The sequence below is a fragment of the Dasypus novemcinctus genome, chromosome 22, assembly GCF_030445035.2.
Source record: "Dasypus novemcinctus isolate mDasNov1 chromosome 22, mDasNov1.1.hap2, whole genome shotgun sequence".
In the NCBI taxonomy this organism is placed as follows: Eukaryota; Metazoa; Chordata; class Mammalia; order Cingulata; family Dasypodidae; genus Dasypus; species Dasypus novemcinctus.
The window spans coordinates 74,620,744-74,634,354 of NC_080694.1; the positions used below are offsets into that span (position 1 = coordinate 74,620,744).

The 13,611-nt window shown below is 43.9% G+C and overlaps 1 protein-coding gene and 1 non-coding gene across 2 annotated transcripts in view; both read left to right on the plus strand.

Annotated features, from left to right (window-relative positions):
• The window catches only part of LOC101442557 (saoe class I histocompatibility antigen, A alpha chain-like), a 1,048,500-nt gene that overhangs the window by 285,499 nt on the left and 749,390 nt on the right, over window positions 1-13,611 (plus strand). The window lies entirely within an intron of this gene.
• Window positions 2,898-3,004, plus strand: LOC131275395 (U6 spliceosomal RNA). The gene has a single exon (XR_009182859.1). It is a non-coding gene; the product is annotated as a U6 spliceosomal RNA (small nuclear RNA).

The window sequence follows — 13,611 nt, forward strand, 5'->3', positions numbered from 1 at the left end:
ATGGAGATTGGCTGGTGTTGTGGGCCCCAAGGGGAGGGGAAAATGGATGTGGAATGGATGGAACCAAGGTAAATATGGGGGCAAGAGAGGAGTTCTGTGAGAGTACACAAGGATGAATATAAAACATGTAATATTACACCAAAAACATATAGGGGACGACAGACTAATAATGTAAACCATAAGGCAAAACATAGGATAACTAAAAAATTTAGAAAACTGTACAACCTAAAGTATGGACCACATAGTAAGTACAGCTGTCACCTTGTTTGAAAGCTATTGTCTCGAAATCTCTACATCAGTTTCAGGAAATATGATATGAATAAGTTAAAAGATTATCGCTGCAGAAGGGAAAAGGTTTTATGGTGGATCTGGGGAAGTACTGTATATTGTATATATGAATTTTGGTGATCTAAGACTCTTGTGAAGCTGACAATTTGTTGGGATTCACTTTACAGGAAGTTTTGGATCACAGACTGGTTCAAAAATGGCAGCGGAGGAATACTGATATGGGATGTTATTGACAGGATATATAGGGTTGACAGGGAGTTATACAGGGCATATGCCCAGGGTATATAGTAATGTCTAGATATACTCATAGTGGAAACAATTAAAAACAACAGCTGGGGGGAGTACTGGGCCCCTGGCCGGGGGGTCACTGTCGTGGACCCTGGAGGAGCAGCGGCAGTCCCCCAGGTGCAATGGCAAGAACCAGGAAGGAAGGAGGGCCCAACAGTGGGCTCCTGATATTAATGGCTATGCTTTTGAGCCTGTACACCTGCAATAAGAACAAGGCCTAGAGTAGCACTATGCCTGGGAGTTTCCTCCTGACAGCCTTCATGTTACTCAAATGTGGCCACTCTCACAGCCAAATTCATCATGTAGATGCAGTGCATTCCCCCCAGCGAGGGACATGACACCCGGGGATGAGCCTCCCTGGCACCGAGGGACCACTACCACATACCAGCTGAAGATACAACTAGAAAATGACCTTGAATTAAAGGTTCAATACGGATCAGCAGAATATCCCTGTCTACATATAATAACATGACTTCAAAATGCTGATTGACCTAATGTAAGGGGGAAATGGAAAGGAGAAATGAGATTATAAGGCTATGAGTCTCTAAAAAAGAGTCTGGAGGTTGTCAAAAGGAATGCCCTTATGCACAACTGAGCAGAGTCTCAGAGACAGATAAAGTAGATACAACCCCAGGTATTGGTTATTTTGAGGAATAAAGAGACCCACGGGTTCTATGGTCATGGCAGATGGGGTTCACTGCCATGGCAGATGGCCCTTCTTTGGAGCCTGTGTTTCTGTGTGATGGAATTGGACTCAGAGGGGATCTCTTTTCACAAGACCTCCATGCTACTTTATTGGAATTGTAATAGGTGCTGGGGTTTAAGATATATTTAGGGGATTTGAATTTCTGGACTGATAATATGACACCCAGGCCCAGAGCCTCAACAGACTTCAGCTCCTACACTTTGATTTATTGGACTTACCCCACTCAGCTAACATGGAGTTGAAGAAGGTCAACCACCACACCATGGAACCTAGAGTGTCTACAACTGAAAGCAGGAGGAGTGCATCTAGTATCCATATGGAATCTAAGCCCCCACTTGACATAGATGTGCAATGGACACAACTAATCCAATGCCCACAGAGAAAATGTGGAATGGGTGTGGGAAGGGTAGCCATGGTGGCTGCTGGGTTTGGGGAATGGGAGGAAGAGATGAGATGTGGAGCCGGTTTCGGGACGTCGAGTTGTCCTGGGTGGTGTTTCACGGACAATTACGGGACATTGTAGATCCCCCCAGGGCCCACTGGATGGAATGTGGGAGAGTGTGGGCTATGACGTGGATCATTGACTATGGGGTGCAGTGATGCTCAGAGATGTTCTTACCAGGTGCAATGCATGTGTCACGATGATGGGAGCAAGTGTTGCCGTGGGGGGAGTGGGGGGTGGGGGCGGTGGGGTTAAATGGGACCTCATATTTTTTGAATGTAATTTTTTAAAAATAATAAATAATTTAAAAAAAAGAAAAAAAATGATGGAGAGTTCAAAATATTCACAGATAAACAAAAACTAAGAGAGTATGCCAACAAAAATACTGCCCTTCAAGAAATACTAAAGGGAGTTATGCAGGAAGAAAAGAAAAAATACAAGAGAGACAGAGCTGGAGGAGAGTGTAAGAGCAATTAAAAAGACAAAAACAGAAAAAGAAAGTCAAACAATATGATCATATCTATGGATGCAGAAAAAGCATTTGACAAAATACAGCACCCTTTCTTGATAAAAACACTGCAAAAGATTGGAATAGAAGGAAACTTTCTGAACATGATAAAGAGTATATATGAAAGACACACAGCTAACATAATTTACAATGGTGAAATCCTGTAATCATTCTCTCTGAGATCAGGAACAAGACAAGGTTGCCCACTATCACCCCTCCTATTTGACATAGTCTTAGAAGTACTTGCTTGAGCTCTGAGGCAAGAACCAGACATAAAACACATCCAGATTAGAAAGGAAGATGTCAACATTTCACTAATTGCTGATGATATGATCTTATACATAGAAAATCCTGAGAAGTCTACCACAAAGCTTCTAGAACTTATGTGTTCAGTAAAGTCTCAGGTTACAAGATAAATGCCCAAAAATCAGTAGATTTCTGTACACCAATAATGAGCAATCTGAGAAGGAAATCAGGAGCCAAATAGCATTCCCAATAGTAAATTTAAAAAATCAAACACCCAGGAATAAATTTAACTAAAGAGGTAAAAGACTTATACACAGAAAACTATACAACACTGTTCAAGGAAATCAAAGAAGACCTAAATAAATGGAAGAATATTCTCTGTACATGGATAGGAAGACTAAACATTATTAAGATCTCTAGTGCTTGCTTTGGCAGCACATAAACTAAACTTGGAATGATACAGAGATGATTAGCACGTCCCCTGCACGAGGATGACATGCAAATTCGTGAGGTAATCCATATTTTAAAAATAAAACTATATTCAAACAAAACAAAACAAAAAAGATGTCTAGTCTACCAAAACTGATCTGCACATTCAATGCAATCCCAATAAAAATCAACACAGCATTCTTTAATGAACTAGAGGAAATAACTACGAAATTTATTTGTAAAGGAAAGAGGCCCCGAATAGCCAAAGACATATTGAAAAAGAAAAATGAAATTGAAGGAATCACACTACCTGACTTCAAAACATAGTACAAAGCTACAGTAGTGAAAACAGCATGGTACTGGCACAAGGATAGATATATTGACCAATAGAACCTAACTGAGAGTTCTGATATAGATCCTCATATATACAGCCACATGTTATTTGGCAAGGCCACCAAACACTCTCAACTGAGAGAGAATGGCCTCTTGCACAAATGGTGTCTGGAGAACTGGATATCCATATATAAAATGATGAAAGTGGATTACCAACTCACACCTTATGCAAAAAGCAACTCAAAATGGATCAAAGACCTAAATATAAGACCCAAGACCATAAACCCTGGAAAGCAAAGTAGAGAAGGATCTACAGGACCTTGTAATAGGAAACAGCTTCATGGACTTCAAACCAAAAGCAGGAGCAGCAATAGAACAAATAGATAAATGGGACTTCCTCAAAATTAAAGCCTTCTGCACCTCAAAGGAATTTGTCAGGAAAGTGTAAAGAGAGCTTACACAGTGGGAGAAAATATTTGGTAACCATATATCTGATAGGAGACATATCTTGCATATATAAAGAACTCCTATATCTTGAAAATAATAAAAGAAACAGCCCATTTTAAAATGGGAAAAGGATTTGAACAGACACTTCTCCAAAGATGATATACAAATGGCTCAAAAACACATGAAAAATTGCTCAGAATCCCTAGCTATTAGGGAAATGCAAATCAAAACAACAATGAGATACCATCTTACTCCCATAAGACTGACAGCTCTCAAAAAATTAGAAGATTACAATTGTTGGAGAGGATGTGGAGGGATAGGAACACTCATCCACTGCTGGTGGGAATGCAGAAGGATCCAGCCCCTCTGGAGGACAGTTTGGCAGTTTCTCAAAACACTAGCTATAAATTTGCCATATGACCCAGCAATTCCACTGCTGGGCATACACCCAGAAGATCTGAAAACAAGGACGCAAACTGATATATGCACTCCAATGTTCATAGAAGCACTATTCACTATTGCCAAAAGTTGGAATCAACCCAAATGCCCATCAACAGAGGAATGGATAAGTAAAATGTGGTAGATACATACAATGGAATACTACTCAGCTATAAGAACAAATACAGTACAAACACATGTGATAACATGGGTGAATCTTGAGAACCTTATGTTGAGTGAAGCAACCCAAGCATTGAAGGACAAATACTACATGACCTCTCTGATATGAAATAAGTAAACCCAACTGTCTCAGAGAGCTAGAAACTGGATGATAAACTTAAAGGAAATCGTGGGGTAGAGGAAGGTTGTGAGCTGACAGCTACTTGGGTGAAATCTATGGTAAGCTGGAGGAAGTATTAGTACAGGGAAGGGATAAATTGGGGGCATAGGGATATCTTTGGATGGGTCTGTGTGGGCTTAGGGGCAGTAGGGATGGGAGGATGGGTCAGATTGCTCATGAAATTGGGGAGAGGGTGAGGGGAACATTTGATCATGGGAGATTGCCAGGCATGTGGTTGAAATTGTGGTGCAGAGAAAACTCTTTAGAAAATGTAATGTGGAAGGTTGCATGTTTGGGATGCTTAAGGGAGGCATCTGACACAGGGCAAGCTTCTGGGGAGTGTGTGAGTGCTCATTTTGTCATAGTGGGTTATATCATTGGGTGGAGACTCATACAATGTGAGTGAAGATATACCCATATTCTGGGAGGACTGATGTTCTCAAATAGAGGGAATTGTATCTCTTGAGAGAAACAGTGGTTCCCAATGGGTTAGGGCAGTCACGTATGTCAAGCCCTCAACATTTTTGCAAGTATCTCTGAATATGGTCCCTCAAGTAATGAAGATTGATTGTCATGGTGGGCCCTGAGGGGAGGGGGAAAGAGGTGTTGAATACATGGAATCAGGGTAACTGTGAGGCAATGGAAGTGTTCCACAGGATCATGCCATGATGGATGTAGGTCATGTTAAATTATACCAAAAATGTATAAACATCTGTAGACTAAAATGTAAAACATAAGATAAATAAAATTTTAGAAAATTGTATAGTCTAAAATATAAACCATGATGTAAATCCAAATGGAACCATGTTTGAAAGGTATTCTTTCAATATCTGTACATTAGCAGTAGCAAATATAATATGAATATGTAAAAGGATCACTGTTGGTGAAGGACAAAGGGTTGATGTTGGAAATGTGGGAGTATCATATATTGTATATGTGAATTACTGTGACCTAAAGCTTATGTCCAGAGAAACTTAATAATCAGGAAAAAAAAGAAAGGAGTTAGACACTGAGGAAAAAGTGGAAGAAATTGCCTTGCCACTGTACATACAGGGCAACACCTGTAGCAGTGATGAAAGGCAAAATGTTAAAAACAAAAATTTTTCATTGTCTCATTTCTTTGATACCCCAATTTATTTTTCCTTTACTTAATTTTTCTAAATTTCTATGTATTCTATATTTAACTTTTAAACCCATCAATATATTCCATTTTTCTATTAATGGAAACCTGGGTTTCCTTTTTGAACAACTTTTGGACTACAGAGAGGTTCAACTATGGTGGGAGAGGAACACTTGTGTGGGGTGTCATTGGTGAGGGGCACATGGTTTGGAGGGAGTTCTCCAGGGCATGTACACAGGCTACACAGAAAGGTTTGGATATTTTCATTGTAGTTCCAGTTGGAAATGACAGATGAAAGTATGCTGAATTCCTGCCCAGGGGAGCTCTATCACATTCTCCAATGGAACAACAACAATCCCCCAAGTGCAATGGCAAAGACCAATAAAGATAGATGGTCCAATGATGAGCCCTTGATACTGACAGTTCTGATTATGAGCCTGTGTGCCTGAAATATGAACTAAGCCTATAGCTGTGGGGTGCCTAAGAGTTACCTCCTGAGGGCCTCCATGTTGCTCAAATGTGGCCACTTTCTAAACAAAACTCAGCATGTAGATGCATTGCCTTACCCCCAGTGTGGGACAAGACTCCCAGGGATGAGTCTCCCTGGCACTGAGGGGTTACTATGAAGAACCAGCTGATGATGTAACTACAGGAAGACCATGAACAAAGAAGTCAATTCAGACCGGCAGAATATCTTATCCTACATGTGATATCAGGTGTTAAAAACTGCATTTTGACCTTCAATAAAAGGGGGAAATGGAAAGGACAAATGAGTTTATATGGCTATGAGTCTCCAAAAAAAGAGTTTGGAGGTCATCAGGAGATGATGCTTATGCATGCTTCAGCAGGGTACCAGAGACAGCCAAAGTAGATGGAAACCCAGGTGCTGGTTCTCCTGAGGGCCACAGCAACCCACAGGTTCTATGATCAAGGCAGATGGCTTTGGAGTTCAGGGCCATGTCAGCTGGCCCTACTTTGGAGTTTCTGTTCCTGAGTGTGATGGAGTTAGACTCAGATATATAACCTTTCTAAACATGCCTCTTCTGTTACTTTTACTGGACCTGTGTGGTTGTGTTTACGTTGGTGTCTACTCAGGAGACCTGAATCTCTGAAATGTCCAAGTGACGGCCAGGCCCTGGGCCTCAGCAGACTTGAAGCTCCTACCCTCTGGTTTCTTGGACTTACCCTGGCCAGCTGACAGCGAGGTGAAGAGGGTCAACCACCACACCAGGGAGCCAAGAATGCCTACAGCTGCAAGCAAGAGAATTGCATCCATCAGCCATGTGGATCTAAACCCACTTTTGATGTAAAGGGGGACTGGACATAGCCATCCCAGGTCCACAAGATGGAGGAATAGAGTATGGATTAGAGTGGACTTACTGGTGTTCTGCTGGGGAAATATTGTGATTAGTAAGGGAAGAAATTGTAGTAGTGATGTGGAGAGGGTGGTCATGGTGGCTGCTGATGGTTGGGAGAGGGAAGAAGAGGTATGATGTGGGGGCATTTTCAGGATTTGGAGTTGTCCTAGGTTGTGCTGCAGGGACAGATGCTGCACATTGTGTGTCCTGTCATAGCCCACTGCCTGGACTGGGGGAGAGTGTGGACTACAATGTGGACCACTGTCCATATGCTCCAGCGGTTCTCCAGAATGTATTTGCTGGTTGCAGTGGATGTGCCACAATGATGGAAGAGATTGTTGATGTGGGAGGGGTGGTGTGGGTGGGGTGGGAGTTATATGGGAACCTCATATTTATTGAATGTAACATTTAAAAAGATAATGTCAGTTAATAAACTAGCTGAGGGCAAAATTTTTGATTTAGTATCAAAACAGATTTAATAATAGTCCAAGTGGGCCAAATAGTAAAAGGGAGCAAAACACCTTGTACATATAATTTCTTTACTCTTTTTTCTACTCTTTCCTAATCTCCTAATTCTAAACTTCCTATTGCTGGGAACTACGAGCAATATTTTTCTATAATCTGTAAGTTCTAAAATATGAAGCTCAATTGCCTCGCCTCTTCTTGCCTTGAGGAGTTATTATAGGAGACAGACATACAGGTGAACTGTCTCCATTTCCCACTGAAACCCTGCCGAAATACCCGAGAGTGTCTTTACTGAGGACTGGGAAGGCCTTCTCAATCACTCATGGCTCTGTATCCTGACAACACCTTTAGTTTTACTCAAAGCGATCCTTCTTCCCCTCAAGTCCCTGTTTGGGTAACAGTTGCTGAGGCCCACTCAGCAATAGGTTTGCATGAATGGAAGGCAATGCAGAACTGAACAAATAAAAGGACAGAAAGAAAGACACAAGAGAGATAAATAAAGATGGGACTAGGGGACTCACAGCATCTGGAACTGAGAGCCTCAACCCTAATTTCCACATCGTATTTAGTAGAAATTACAAAGCAGTAGTTATCTATGTTTATATTCAAGGCTGCTTGTTACTAAAGCTGCAACACCCACAATGCTAGGGAATAAGCCATACAAAGTTCAAATGCTTCTTCATGCAAACAATTTTCGTGCTGACCAGACAACATTCCATCCAGTCAAGGCCAGTGTTCCTAAGCCCACACTTTTTATCTGTGTTATGGAAACATTTCAACTTCAAGCCAGGTTCCCACATTCAAATTCAAGCTATTTTCCCATAATGATTGTGTTTGTGTTGTTGTAGGTATGTTTTTACACTAGATAGAGACCCATAGAGAACAAACAAAATGTTAAGCTTCCATCCTAGGGAAGCCCTGATTTCTCAAATAAAATGGCAAAAATTTCTGGAATATATAAGAAAAGAAAATTGGCTATGTGCCAAGTACTTGATCTTTTTTTTTTTTTTTTTTTTTTTTTGGTGGTAGTGGGGGCTCAGGATAGAACTCAGGAACTCATTTGTGGACAGTAAGTCCTCAACCACTGAGCCACATTTGCTCCCCTGCGTTGGATTTGTTATTATTATTATTATTATTATTATTATCATTACAGTTTTTAGGAAGCACCAGGAACTGAACCCTGGACCTCCCATGTGGGAAGCAGTCACTCAACTGCTTGAGCCACATCCACTCCAAACCATCAGGCTTAAACTTGTACATACGAACCTTATTCCTGTCAAAAGGAAACATTGCCTAATTGTTATTAATGCCTAAGTGTTACCTCCAGAAAATCTCCCTGTTACTCAGCTATGGCCTCTCTAAGCCAAACTGTTTAAATCAACTCACTATCTTCCCCCCAACATGGGACATGACTCCTGAGAATGAGCCTCCCTGGAACTGAGAGTTTTTTTTCAACCAAGCATTAATCAGTGATGCATTTGGGAAAATACCTTGACCAAAAGGGGGAAGCACTAAATATAAGAGCTTTTATGGCTATGAGATTTCAAAGTGAGTCAGGGGATTGTTCTGGAGGATACATTTATCCAGGTCTCAGACAGATTTCATTAACTGCACAGTGTACAAAGCCTCAACAAGAGCACTCCTGAGGACTCTTGGGACAGCTGCATAGAAGAGGCAAGGCACACAGCTTGATGAAGTCAACTCTTCTTTGGTGGGCTCTACTTGGAATATATATGAAAACCTATTTCCCAATATCACATAGTTACACTCATTTATACTTCCCCTAACCATGATTCTTCTACTCCTGTTATTTGAACCTATAATTTTCTCTGTAACAGTTAAGCATATTTTTCAGACACTCAAATCTTTGGACTATTCAAATGTTGATTCAACCCTGAATCTCAGCAGATCAGAGGACATCTCCTATTGCCCAGTTTTCAGGCTTGCCCTGGACAGCCAACAAAACGATGATGCACAGGACCCATCCCCCAAAATGGAGAATGTGTGCAGCTGCAGACAGGACACTTCCCTCCATCTGCCCCATGGTATTGGCCTCTCAGCCTGGGGTTTTCAGAACCCATGTCCAGGGTCCCTCGGGATTGAGGAATGAATAATCATGGGGGGTGGCCATGGGCCAAGTAGATTAGTCATTATTGTGGATGTCACCTTGTGTTGGAGGAAGAATGGGTATCATTGATATAAAGATAGGGGTACCAGGGGCCATAAGGGAGGTGATCAATGTGTGGAACAGGACACTTTCACGGTGGAGAGATTCTTCATTATAATATTGCAATGATGGAACATGACATTACACCTTTGTCAAGGCCTATAGAACTGTACAGTGCAATGTGGAAACCAAAATGTGAACTGTAGACCATGGTTGGTAGCAGTGTTTCATTATTGGTTCCTCCACTATGACAAATGTGCCACCATCATCCAAGATGTCAATAATAGGGCAACTGGGTGTGAGGGTGCTGGGGGAGGCTTATATGGGAATTCCCTATACTTTCAGTGTATTTTCAGTGTAATTTTTTGTAAAGGTGAACCTTAAACTTTTCTAAAAATAGAGTTTAAAAGGCAGGCTTTCTGGTCAATCAAGTTTAGAAAGCTACTCCTAATTCCCACCTCTACCCACACACCTTGTAGAGCCACCCAGTGCACTTTTGCATGTTAAAGGTTCTGAGAAGTCCTTCAGCCTACAAGCCTTTAAACTTTCCAAATGTACTTGGTTATGGGACTTTTTTTCTCCCTGTAACACATTTTACATCCCATGGCACTGGCACTGCACCAGGGACCTGCTGAACTTCCTCACTTCACAAGCTTAGAGCCCTATTGGCATAAAGAGCCCCCTGGAGGGCTGTTCTCCTTTAATTAGTAAATGCTCTTAGCAGACCCCGGTGCTGAGGGCTTGTCCTGGGCATCTCCCACCTCCCCTGAGTTGAGCGACACCACGTGCCTGTGTGCTGAGGTGACCTAGGAGTGGTCACAAGCCCCCAGGAGAAGGGCAGGAGGCCAGGACCCAGCCAGGCTAGGCTGTGCCAGTTACTGCTCAGGCTCAGGGGTTTCCAGAGACCCTCCTGAGTCCACTCACCAGTTTTGTGAAGGGGGAGTCATGGCAGAGCAGAGGCCAAACCTCAGAATCCCCTGACCAGGCCTTGTTCCTTCATCCCATGAGATGCCCCTCCCTGGACCTAAATGCTTTCTATTGAGCAAGAAAACTGGGTTGTCTCAATGGCCTTTCCAAAGCTCTGATTCTGTTCTGACTGCCTTGCTCCAGCTTCTGTGGGCCTGAGTCACAACAACTCGTCAAGTCCCATGACCTGTTTCTGCAAGGGAAACTGGCTCTTCATCCCATTGCTAGAGCGACAGGTGAAAATGAGTTGGTGAGCTTCACCAGAGGAAAAGGGCACATCTGGTAGGGTCTGACCTAAAATAAAGGCTCATGGCACCCTTGAAATTCATTTTGGGCATACTGTTCCCAGAAGAGGCACATCAGGAACATTCCTCTGTGAGTGTGACTACAGGCACTGGTTCCTAATATTGCTCCTTCTCATGCAGGCAACTATGTAGCAAGCTTGGGCTGAGTAGCAGCAGAGGTTCATTTCCTTGTTGATACTTCAGAATTTCCTATGTAACCCCAAGAAGGCAAGTTAGTCGGAGTGATGTGGGTCTAGCTATTTATTCTCATTTTCCTTGAATAATTCTGGATTGACAGAAGAGTTGCCAACCTAGAACAGAGAGTTCCTGTACCCTGTCACCCACTTTCCCTGCTGTTAGCCCCTCACACCCCACAGTACATTTGTCAATGCTGAGAAATGAACACTGGTCCATGACTATGAGCTACCTGCAGACTTACCTGCAGATCTACTGCAGACTCACCTGCTGACCTGCCTGCAAACCTGCCTGCAGACCCACGTGACAACCTGCCTGCATACCTACCTGCTGACCTGCCTGCAGACCTACCTGTAGACCCACCTGCACATCTACCAGCAGACCCTGCCACTGACCTGCCTGCAAAGCAGTCTGCAGACTCATCTGTCCACCTATCTGCAGACCTCCTGCAGACCCAGCTGCAGACCTACCTGCAGACCCAGCTGCAGACTCATCTGCAGATGCACTTGCAGACCTGCTGCAGACCTGCTGCAGATCCACCTGCAGATCCACCACAGACTTCTACAGACCTATTGCACACCTGCCTGCAGACCTGCTGCAGACCTACCTGTTGAACCACCTGCAGACTCACCTGCAGACCCTCCTGCAGACCTACTGCAGACCTACTGCAGATCCACCTGCAGACCTACTGTAGCCCCACCTGCAGACCCAACTGCAGGTTCTTCAGACTTTCCTACAGACCTACTGCAGACCTGCTGCAGACCTACCTGCTGAACCACCTGCAGACACACCTATAGACCTACTGCAGACTCACCTGCAGAGCCACCAGCATAGCCCATTCCCATGTCTCCAGGTTTTCCATCACTGCCTATTTCTGTCCCAGGATCTAGTCCAGGCACCACATTGTATTTCCTCCTCAGCCTCCTCAGTCGAGGGATTTAATTTTTGGTTCAGGAAGTAGATGCCATGCTCCAATACATGCCAGGTGGATGAAACACCATGCCCTGTGGCTCCAGGTTCTGGGTCCATGTGTCCATTCTGCCCTTGCCAGACATGTCCTGGGCTGGTTCCTCCACTCTCCAGCACCTACACTGCCTGTCCATGGCTGGACATGCTGCCTTAGGAGGGTACAATGAGACCATGTCTGGACAGGCATTTTGGAGGCTTAAAACCCTCCCCTGTCGCTGGTCCCTGATATCAGGGTCCTGTTGTGATGACAATGATCATGAAATAGCCTTGTGTCCTGTGCCTAAAGCGGGGCAGGCTGGAGCCTCAGCTGCCCAGGTGAGGCAACATTTCTGCCTCAGATGTTTCCACAGTCCCGTCTCTTCCCAGAGAGACACAATCTTCAGTTACTCTCTTCTGTTCCACACATCCTTCAAGAACCCCAGTGAGGGCTGAGAGGTGACTCTCCAAAACCAGCTCTGAGAGTAGAGTAGAGACAAAGCTGGGAGGAAAAGACGCAGGGAGCTGGACTTGCTGGGGTCAGGATTTTACACCATCTCACTTAATACCTGTGGTGCCCTGCAGGGAAGGTGTCAGGGCACATTTCATATGCGAGAAAAGGAAACACAGTGATGTGGGCTATGGGTGGGAGGCTCTTCATCTCTTTGTAGATAACCTAAGCTGCCTGTGACTTGTGGGTGTGAGACGGTAAGAGGCTGCAGTCCTGCCCTTGGTGGCCATGGCAATGACTCCAGGCCCAGGAAACAGTTTAACAATGCAAAGTCTATAAACTTTAAATATTTAGGGAAAATGCAAACCAAATGTGCTAAAAGCTTATCTAGGATGTATAAGGTCCATGCTAAAAGCTTACCTAGGATGTGGAAGATATATACTAATTTAAGCCTATTGAGAACTGAAACAAAGAACAATTTGACCCTTCCTCTCTGTATAAAAAGAACTCAAAATACTTGTTCAGGGCTCGGGTTTGAAACAGAAAGCTCCCGAGTCCCACTGACTGTCAATAAATCATTTTTCCTTCTCAAAATCATTCCTGAGTCCTGGCCTTTCCACACACAAATAACTGAACCTCTCTCAACTTCTACAACAAGAGAAGTGAGATGCTGCCCCAAACCACAGGGCAAGCACGTGACAGGGCAAGCACATGGCAGAGCAGCCTCAGGGCTGAGCTTCTGCCAGTACCAAACCCCAGTTCTCTGCCTGATGACTCAGGACTCAAACCTTAAGAAGGGAGGGTCTTGAAAACAAAACTTTCCAGTACCAAGCCAAAATGATCCATTCTAAGGTGGGGAGACTGAGACCTGGAGAGGACACACACTTGCCAGTGGCCTCATGCCAGGGCCTGGTGGACATGCTGGACCCTGAGCCTCTGGAGGACCCAGGCCCTCTCCTCGAGCTCTGCTCAGAGACCTCTGATGAGTGCTGTCCTTGACCAGCAGTGAGAACTCAGGCAAGTCAATCAGCACAATTGTTAAAAGCTGCCAGTGCCCCATCCTGGGCTGGGGGCTGGGCTCCGCTGGGGAATTATATCACTGATGTGCAGACAGTGGCCACAGGAGCTGCTGAAGGCAGGGAGAGGGAAGAAGAGTGTGATGTGGGGCATTTTCAGGACTTGGGGTTGTCCTCAG